The sequence below is a fragment of the Oryx dammah genome, unplaced genomic scaffold (assembly GCF_014754425.2).
Source record: "Oryx dammah isolate SB20612 unplaced genomic scaffold, SCBI_Odam_1.1 HiC_scaffold_13, whole genome shotgun sequence".
Lineage (NCBI taxonomy): Eukaryota > Metazoa > Chordata > Mammalia > Artiodactyla > Bovidae > Oryx > Oryx dammah.
The window spans coordinates 27,516,369-27,527,089 of record NW_024070197.1 but is presented as its reverse complement, the minus strand read 5'-3'; positions in this window follow the sequence as shown (position 1 = coordinate 27,527,089).

Genomic DNA, 10,721 nt, shown 5'->3' with positions numbered 1-10,721 from the left:
GTCAGGAAGCAACAGTTAGAACTGGACATGGAACAACAGACTGGTTCCAAATAGGAAAAGGAGTACGTCAAGGCTGTATATTGTCACCCTGCTTATTTAACTTATATGCAGAGTACATCATGCAAAATGCCAGGCTGGATGAAGCACAAGCTGGAATCAAGATTGCCGGGAGAAATATCAATAACCTCAGATATGCAGATGACTCCACCCTTATGGCAGAAAGTGAAGAAGAACTAAAGAGCCTCTTGATGAAAGTGAAAGAGGAGAGTGAAAAAGTTGACTTAAAACTCAACATTCAGAAAACGAAGATCATGGCCTCTGGTCCCATCACTTCATGGCAAATAGATGGAGAAACAGTGGAAACAGTGATAGGCTTTATTTTTGGGGGGCTCCAAAATCACTGCAGATGGTAACTGCAGCCATGAAATTAAAAGATGCTTACTCTTGGAAGAAAAGCTATGACAAACCTAGACAGCATATTAAAAAGCAGAGACATTACCAGCAAAGATCCATTAAACCAAAGCTATGGTTTTTCCAGTAGTTATGTATGGATCTGAGAGGTGGACTGTAAAGAAAGCTGAGCAACTGAAGAATTGATGCTTTTGAACTGTGATGTTGGAGAAGATTCTTGAAAGTCTCTTGGATTGCCAGGAGATCCAACCAGCCAATCCTAAAGGAAATCAGTCCTGAATATTCATTGGAAGGACTGATGCTGAAGCTGAAACTCCAATACTTTGGCCACCTGATGTGAAGAACTGACTCATTAGAAAAGTCCCCAATGCTGGGAAAGATTGAAGGCTTGAGGGGAAGGGGATGACAGAGGATGAGATGGTTGGATGGCATCACTGACACGATGGACATAAAGTTGAGTTGGCTCTGGGTTTTGGTGATGAACAAGGAAGCCTGGTGTGCTGCAGTCCATGGGGTTGCAAAGAGTCAGACACGACTGAGCGACTAAACTGAACTGTTGAGTATCTACCATAATGAATTATGATGGCTTGACTCAAGCAACAGTTATAATCTAACTGTTGGGTTGGGTAGCCTTTCCCTTGTCCAGGGAATCTTCCCAACCCAGGGATTGAGATGGGGTCTCCTGCATTGCAGGCAGATTCTTTACCAGCTGAACTATCCAGAAGCCCTTATGATCTGGTGGCAGAGATCAAACTGGTGGGACCAGAGCCAGTGGTATAGTTGTTTGGTATGATTGGTTGTTATAGTAATATTCCTGACTCCTTGTAGCCACACCCACATGACTCTGGACTTAATCATGTGACTTTCTTTGACTAGTGGGACAACAGCAATGTGACATAGCAGAAGCTTGAAAAACGCTTGTGCAATTAGACTTTCCCTGTCCTTGTAACTTTCAGAACAAGGCTGGTTTAGAGGATAAGAGACCATATAGAGCAGTGACAAGCAGCTCTAGCTGAGTTCTCATTAGACCAATGTAGTTGGCAACTACCAGTTATATGAGCTAGGCCTTTTGACTTCAGTTAGGTCACCACTTGACTTCAGAGATCAGTCAAACTGGTTCAAGATAACTGTTCCACCTGGCTAACCCATAGAATACCCAAAGAACCTCTTTTTGTTTTGGTTGCTTTCTATTACTGCTTCTATTTACCTAATGTCTCCTTTTGTCAGAGTTGTGTCTTCCCTCCATTCCCTTTGTCTTCTTATTTTTCTGCCTTCTGGAATTAAATGCTTGTCTTATTAATTTTCAGTCTTTTAAAGAGGTTGGGAAACCTTGGTTCCAAGTTAGAATTGAAAGGTTTTTGTTGTGAATTGAATGTTGGGACTGAACAAGGCAGAAGCATCACAAATGGCTCCTAGGGTTTGGAATTCATTTAATGACTGGTATTTTCTTTGCTCTAAACATCCTGGATGAGTTGACCTAATTTGTGTCAGTTAAGGTTTAACAGAATTCTCTATTAAATATCCAGATGATATCACAGGTAGTAAGTAGGTTTTGTTATCTCTTTGTAAAATAACAATAGTACTGATCTAATAGGATTGTTTAGGAATTAAATAATACATGTAAAGTATTTGACATGCACACAAAATATTAGGTATCATTGGATATTATGATGATTATTATTAGGCAGGCATAGTGGAAATCCCAACATGAGGATTCTTTCATTGAAGACCACAAGTGACCTGTCAGAGTCTTCCACTCAAGTGGGGAACCAAAGGCTCAGTATTGAGTTAACTGAAATGCATCTCTAACATACCTTGGGCTTGCTGAGCTCATTTGTTTTTGGTTCATTACTTTGTTTGTATTTTATATTTAAACCATGTCTTCATCATGTTCATTAGGTCATGTCACATGATATCACTGTGTATTGGTTCTTCATGATCCTGTTCTGTTCTGAATATGAAGAAATGGAGGTACTGAAGGGTCCACAGAATTAGAAATAATGTTGAAACTAAAATATTTATTATTCTTCATTATTGTTTAAGGTTTCGAATACTTGGTAAATTTTCAGGAGAAATCATTTAAAATGAAATGAATTAAAAAAATATCCATGTTAGTAGGCAGGATTGTGTCCCTACGGACAGGTTTTGTCCATCTTGCTAGTTCACTACAGTTGGAGGAAGCTATTTCCCTTTTTGCTTTTGGGCTGTCTCAATAATTACAATTCTTTATTTTAACACATCGCACAAGCATGAGATCTTATTTATACCAACACTTGGAACTTTTTATTAGCTCCTATGTGGCTTCCAACATGAGTGCCCTTAATTCTCTTTGAGATAGATGGAAGGTGTGCCTCGCTTCAGACCCTGTGGCTGCAACAGTATATTGGACAGTGCTGGGTACCCTGTTGGTGCCCAACAAATAAGCTCTAATGCTGATAAGAATGAATGAGCAGGCAAGAGGAGAGTCATCCATCAACTCTCTGTCATACAGTATTGAAGCAGAGTGATTGTGGGGCAGAAGACAAACCAGTGCAGTCTGTGTGGAGGTCTGGGTGGTGTATTGGGCACAGACTTCCTTAGTTAAATCTTGTTTGGAGTATAACACTACTACACTCCACTTTTGATGATTGTATCTGATTTTTGCTGGCTGAAAGAACACAGTTCATTTATCCCACTGACCTATTAAAGAATTCTGGCTTCATTTTTTGGTCCTGTATATATAGCACAGAAAAGGTGGGTGGCAGAGACACCTCCAGCCTGAAACATAGCTAAAGGCCTTCCTTGATGACATGCCTCTTTAAGTACTTGCACTTTATAGATTATGAAACAGGTCAAGTAAGACCTCTCTTTTGGCAGAGTTAAGTTGAAATGCAGAATTATTCAGTGACTTATTTTATCTCTTTTAGCCTGTAGACAGCAAAACAACAGCCAGCTTACAGGAGGAAATGTAAACCTTCCAATCAACTTTTCTGTGTCTATTATGGCCTTCTGCCATTTTGAACTTATGAAGCCCAAAAGGGAGTTTCTTTTCCTGGTTTTGCAAATTTCTTCACCTTTTGCTGCTCCTTTGATAGAAACCATAAATCATCTTAAATTAAGTAACATAGTGGATTATATTCCATTTCTAAAGAAGTTTAACTCTCACAAAGTGTTCTGCGTTGAATGGGAACTACTATTGAACTCTTGTTGTTAAACAGAGAAGACGGAGTTGTATAATAATAGTAACTGCTACCACTGAAATAATTCTGAGATGCCATACTCAGCTTCCAGTCTCAGGTACCATAAATATAAGAGCTTTATTCTCCAACTGCTTTAAGAAAAACTGTGATTACCGTTTCTTCCATGGCTGCCTCAATTTCGAGTCTGAAATTCTTTAAAAGCACCTTCTAGATTTGAGCAGTGGAGGGAAATCCCATCTGGGCAGTTCTTCTGTGCAGGATCTGGGAGTGGTGCTAATAGGGAAGGGGGCTGGGAGCGGGGATTCTTACAGTTGGAAGAAATAACTACTTAAAGCAAATGCTAATGATTTAAAATGTTATTCCTTCTGTGCTTTTAGAAAAAAAAATAAAATTAAAGTAATAAAGGCTCATAGCCTGTACCTCATCTCCAGTCACTCCACTGAAATTCCCAAGAGGGTCTCGACTCCCCTCTCCTCCCTTTAAAAATGGTGGACCTGGAACCACTTACAGGAGAGGTTTAATAAGAGGCAAATGTGTTTTATATTTTGTATCTTGTTAAGTGAAAAAAGATGGATTCTTGCAAGTAGTCTCTTGGTGCAGATTTGAGTGGTCTGTGCATGCAAACGTGGGGATGCTTTGCCAGCTAGCATCTCCGCTCTGGTCCCCCATGGCTACTTAAAATACCCCTCCCATGCCACTGCCCCCACCTCAGAGCTAGCAGAGATGAAATTGCTTCATTTGTAGAATGGATCTGCAGATCCAGGAAACTTGTTTCTGTCTGATTTACTGATAATTTACTCCTCATTTGATTTAGGGGGGAAGAAGGGTAGGGATAAAAAGAAAAACAGTCTCAGTTCACACAGCCCTTCCTCAAGGAAAGAGGGATTGCTGTGCCGGTTGGAGAAAATCATGATTCAAAGGAACTGAAAAAAATTAATAAAGATTTACACAAAGGTTGTATACTTATTAGAGGGAAAACAAAAAACCTTGCACCTGTGATGAAGTGACCAAAAAACCCCTACACTTAAAGTAGCTCATTGGAAACTGGGCAAGAGAGAATCATTTAAAAATTATATATATATATATATGTATATACACACACACATATATATAATTTTAGATATATAATTTTACAATGAGACACATTCCCTTTCTGGCAATTTTTTTTTATGACCTTTGGGTGCCAGATAGCACCATTCCTGCTGTCTGCTTTCACTATTCAGCGTTGAGGAAGCCCATTATATCTGTCTTTGATCCGGAGATCGGGATTGCTAAAACTGATGGCCACAATTAAAGACAGTCCTGTTGAAAAGCTGACCTCTGTCTGCTCTCAACTGCATGTAAACTTTTCAATATGGATGTAATTTGGTATTAAATTACCCATGCTTTATTGCTTTTTAGTACAGCCCTGTCTGTTGCCTTTTAAAGATAAAGGTAACATAAAAGAAAAATTGTGGTGTGTCTGCATAATTATGTAATTATAAACTTGTTTTCCTACATTCAGAAAACCCTTTGTGTGTGTGTGCATCTATTGAAAAGTTAATAGGCTGGTAGGATTGGAGAAGAAGCCTTTATATATATATATATTTTTTTTTTTTTTTAAATTTTCCTCCTGATCTGTTCAACTTAGATATATGCTATGCAAGATAGGTCACTGTATTTAACTATTTTAATCTTGGCTTTCAGAGGGTATTCTTGATTTGGAAGTGAGGTGGTTTTGCAAAAGATGTTGCTATGTTTATTTTTTATCATCACCCAAACTGGCATGGATGTTATGCCAGAGCTCTGAGGCAAAACCTACCCATTCTACCAAAGATTGGACCTATCATAGCACCATAGTAATATCTTACACGTCTGCAAATGAGCTCTTGGATGATTTAAACCTCACTGTGCTTGAAATTAAAAGCAACGGTTGTGACTTTCTCCTCTAACGTTTTTGTTTGGGATGAATTCTGCTGAGGGGCATGGAAAACAAGCTGAAAAGACAGAAGCAGATTTCCCTTTTACATTACAGAGCTGCCCACTACTCTCAGTTGTTCTAGCTACCACTCTGTTATTTCAGAGTGGAACAAGTGTAAGCTATCATTAGAGTCAGATATAGGTTTCTAGAATTGCGTCTTCTGAATAGAGAAAGAATATCTGTTTGGAGGGATAGTTGAAATCACAATTCCATGATAAAACTTGGAGGAGGACAAACTCTCAGGCTTCTGGAAATGTGCAGTAATTCTCTGTGTAAATGGAAAGTTTGGAGCTTGCTTCCTCTTCTTGTTAAATGTTCCGTGGCAAGATTTTCCAGTAGAACCACCTTTAAAAAGCCAAGCAGATAAAAAGCTGATATCAAAACAAACAACCCAAGGGAGGCCAACAGGCTGCTCCAAATACCTTAAAACATAATAAAGCAAAGGTATCAGGTTGGGGGAAAAGTGTCTGCATAATGCAGGTTAGTTCATCTCTTCCTCCTTGCTGGTCTTCTGTTGGGTTATTTGTCTAGTAGAAGACTTACCTGATTCTCTGGGCACACTGAAGAATTGGGGTCTGACTCATGTTGTAATTCATCTGGTTGCTCTATAAAAATTTCCTCCTGTGGAAAACATATGTTGTATACACTTTATTGGCTCTCATGCAAAGAGGTAATTCCAGAATATCAAGGAAATGGGGAAAATAGATTCCATGCTAGATTTAACCCCCGACTCCCGTCACCTTCCTGCATAACTTGCTTTAGAGACTGAGACCAAAGAGAAGACTCAGCTTCAAGTAATATTTTTCAAGTCACTGTTTAAAATAAGGCCCATCCCTTTTTTTTCCCTTAATATCACCAGGATCTCCTTTCCTCTGATGTTGCTAGTAGTAATGATGAGAGGACTGGGCATAAGACACAGTAGGGATGAAGGGCTGGATTTGGGGCTAGATCTGAGCCATCCAGAGTGGTAGCCACTAGTGTGATAGAGCTATTTGTATTTATATTAAAGAAAATTATATAAAATTGAGTTCCTCAGTCACACCACTAAATTGCAAGTAGTCAATAGCCACTTAAGGCTAGCTAGTGGCTACCATGCTGGACAGTGCAGATATGGAACATTTCTGTAGCAGCAGAAAATTTTATCGGCCAGTACTGGGCTAGTAAGAGCTGGAATGTCAGGTCCGCTCTTCCCTTGGCTAGGTCACTGTACCTAAGTTTATTCATTCATCTGTAAAATGGGAATAGTAATAGTATCAACCTCTGGAGGTGATGATTGGTGGGATAATTAAAAGAGGTAATGCATGTGCTATCTGATAGGAGTTTCTGCAGTAATAGAAATGTTCTATATCTGCATTGTCTGATATGGTAGCCGCTAGCCACATGGGGCTATTGAGCACTTAAGATGTGAAGAATGTGACTGAGAAACTGAAGTTTTAATTTTGTTTGATTAAATAAAACTTAAAATATTTACATGGGAATAGTGGCTATTATATTGGAGAGACCTTGCTCAGCAAATATCGGCTTTTGTTTCTGTTAGTTCTTCTCCCAATTTGGAAAAGGTGGATAATGAATCACAGGTTTGTTTTGAGATTTAAATGAGAAAAATGTTCTTGAAAGCACTAATTAAATCTTACTTCTTTAACATATTATCACTGTTTATTAAATTTATTTATAAATATGAGGCTTATGGAAATAGAAAAGTTATGAATAAGGATCACAAGGAATTATGAAATAAAGGGTTAAGAAATAAATTTGTCTTGTTTATTAATGTTTGAATAATTTTGAATTCTAAAAAAGTTACAGAATATTATTAGTTCAGAAGACTAGTGAGAGAATCATTATTCATCTACCTGTCCCCTTTAATTTTATATGTTACCATTAATATATAGACCAAGTATGATATTTTTTAAAAGGCCATTGGGATCAGCTGCATTATTTTCTAGTATGAATAATTTAATTTGGCAGTATTCTTGATATTTTTTGCCATAGCCACAGGTTTCAGGGAAAACCAGAATTCTCTTTTTAAATGAAGCTAAACAGTGGAAGAGAACTTTGGTACTGAACGTTGGTACTGAACTAAAGAGTTTTAGCCAAATCTGCAAAGCAAGCAGATCTGCTTTTGATTTCCTTACTTGCAGCATTACTTTGGAGCTGTATCTACAGAATTCCACTGAGCATTTGATGATGTGCTCTCTTGCGTTGTTTTGCAGGAGTTTGTCCTGTTATTCCAACTAAATCATAAGCTTCCTGAAGGCAAAGCCCATGGTTTTATATGTACTCTACATCTAGCACAATGCTGATAGGTTCTATCAATAGGGTTGACTTATTATTGATTTTTCTCTGTCTTTTTTTGGTATAACACCAAATTTTATTATGCAGTTGTGATGTAGTGAATACACTTAAGGCCTTCCATGGCAATGAATAATGATTCTGCCTTTGTTTACACTCAACAAAACCTCCAGTGATTTTGCCACAGCATTCCAAAGACTTGACTGTTATGAAGCCCTCATGTTAGAAAAATCAGGTCTGTTGGAGGCATCAGCATCACCTATAATCACTCCTTAAAGATCATCACTTATTTTACCAGTAGAGAAACAACCTGACCTTTTTAATCTTAGGAAAAACATTCCATTTTATCCTGAAACATTTGGTAAAAATTACAATGTCTATTAAAAAAATCATTATCAATTAAAATTAAGTATGCAAGAGATGCTGCAATTTGAGATAACTTTAAAGGTCTAGTTCTGTAAAAGATATGAGAATAATTTAGTTCCTTCTACTAAACTACTCCACCTAATATCTTGATCCATATCCATTTTAGCATTTCTTTGCATAACAAAATACCAAACTTAAACATTTTGGGGGAAATTCACCAGAAAAGCCAATTGAAAGAGAAATATGCCTGCTCAAATAGACTTGGGCCTGAACATAGAGTTTTAGAGTTGAAAGGGATCTCAGAGTGCAAATGATCTGGTACTACAGAGGTTAATTAACTGACTCACAATTACTCAGAGCCAAGATCAGGTTCAATTCAAGTCTGAGGGGCCCATTTCACTTGCCAGTGTAGACGCAAGACATGAATTCACTTAAATAAAAATCCATCATGAGCTCAGTGCTAGTTTAACCCCAATTGTTAAAACTGTGCTGCCTCGTGGGCCCTCTGCTGCATTTTTATTAATCCCTAACTCCTCATTGAGATTACTTTATTTAAATGTCATCACCCAGCTCTAAAATATGCTTTCAAAATAACTGTGGTGGCCATGGGATACAAAGTATTGGGAGAAGAAAAGGAAGCAGTGGAAGCCAACTTCTGTTTGATATGTAGACACATTTCAGTCCACTGGGCCCCTGGTGGTGGTACTGAGGCAGGCTTTACAACCAGGCCTGGACATCCCCGCTATCAGAGGGGGACTGCCATTGCCACTGGCAGGGTTGTACCTTTGGAGGCATTTGGGTCATTGGTGGAGTAGGATCAGAGAAAAGGTATAAAAAGTGAGAGGAAGCAAAGGGGTCTATAAACTAAAGTCTTATGATGCAAGGTGGGGTGAGGGAGGCTCCTAGCATTAGATCGAGAGAAGATCAGTCAGTTAATAAGTTTGGGGTGCTGGCGACTAAAACCAGATCACTGGTGGCTGTCAGCTGGAGAGGGGCGTCATCCCAGGTGGATGGCGACCTGGTCAGCTCTGTTACAGCATGTGCCTTAGTATTCATTTCTCTCCACTTTTTTCAGTCCTTTGTTGAGAGACAGTGAAGGGTTAGCCTTTTCTCCCCCATGCTGATACAGGTAAAGACAGAGACTGATGGTGCCAGCCTTAATTCCCCAAAGAAAAGGAGATCTAGATTTATGTGAATACCTTTAGTTCTGAAACAAGAAAAGATGAAACAGGTTGCATTCATGTATTCATGAAGCAGACAGTGTATGTATTGGCGAATTCTGTACAAATTCACTTATTGTTCCATCTCTCATTTCTGAAGACCCTGGTGCTCATTTTCCCTTAATAACATAAAAGCAGTTTTAACACAACTGAATTTTCAGGTTTAAAGCAGGCTATCCACAGTTCAAAAATGCTTGTGTGTGTGTGTGTGTGCACGTGTGCATGCGCGCGCATGCACCCGTCTGTGTGCATGCGCAACAAGTTGATTAGAAGATCAGTGTGATTCCACTGGGAACAAAAAGTTTTTTTCTGGCTTATGAGATTTTTTTTTTTTTTAATCAGTAAACCTGAAGGACATCTTCCCGCTCAGAGAATTGTGGTCATGGGTCAGAATTTGACATCTTGATAAAGATGGTGAGCTGTGACAAGAAGCCAATTTTCCTTTCTTGGTTTGTATCACTAGTCTTGCTATTCCATTGACAGATGTTCTATCTTTGATAGCTGTAATGACAACTTTTATGGGGCCTAGGAAAAAAAACTAAGTTTAGGAACAGTGGTCCTCAAATGTTTGTATGTTCATAAATTACCTGGGAGACTTGTTGGGGGGGAAAAAAAAGCAGATTGTGCTTCAGAAGATCACTGATGGCTGTCAGCTGGAGAGGGGCATCAAATTTGGGGAATTTGGCCCAGGAATCTGTGATTTATACAGGTAGCCTAAGAGGTTCTCATGTGCAGCCACACTTTGAGCAGGAGAGGTCTAGGAGAAGGGTGGGCAAAGTACAGCCTGTGGGCCAAATTTGACTCATTGCCTGTGAGTGAAAATAAAGTTTTATTGGAGCTAAGTCACTCTCATTCACTTTTGTATTGTCTGTGGATATTTTTGCACTGTGATGATGGTAGAATTGAGTACTTGTGACAGAGACATTTGGTCCATGAGGCTTAAAATAATTACTGTTTGGCTGTTTACTGGGAGAATTTGCTGTCCTCTGGTTAGGAAGAGAAAGTTTTCAACTTGTTGATGTAAGTCAACATATATGTGTGTATATATGTGTGTGTGTGTATAATATATATATGTGTGTATATATATATACACATATGCAAACACACATATATAGACATATGTATATATGATATTTTAGATGCCTAAGTTTACCCATATATAAGGTACATAAAAGTGTGGATGAGTTGGTTCAAGGGCTAGAGGTCGAGTGTGGTGCTATCTCAATAATTTAATAGGAGGACTATAGTACAGGAATTAGTAGTGTTAACTCTGTTGGTACACAGATGATGCTCTGA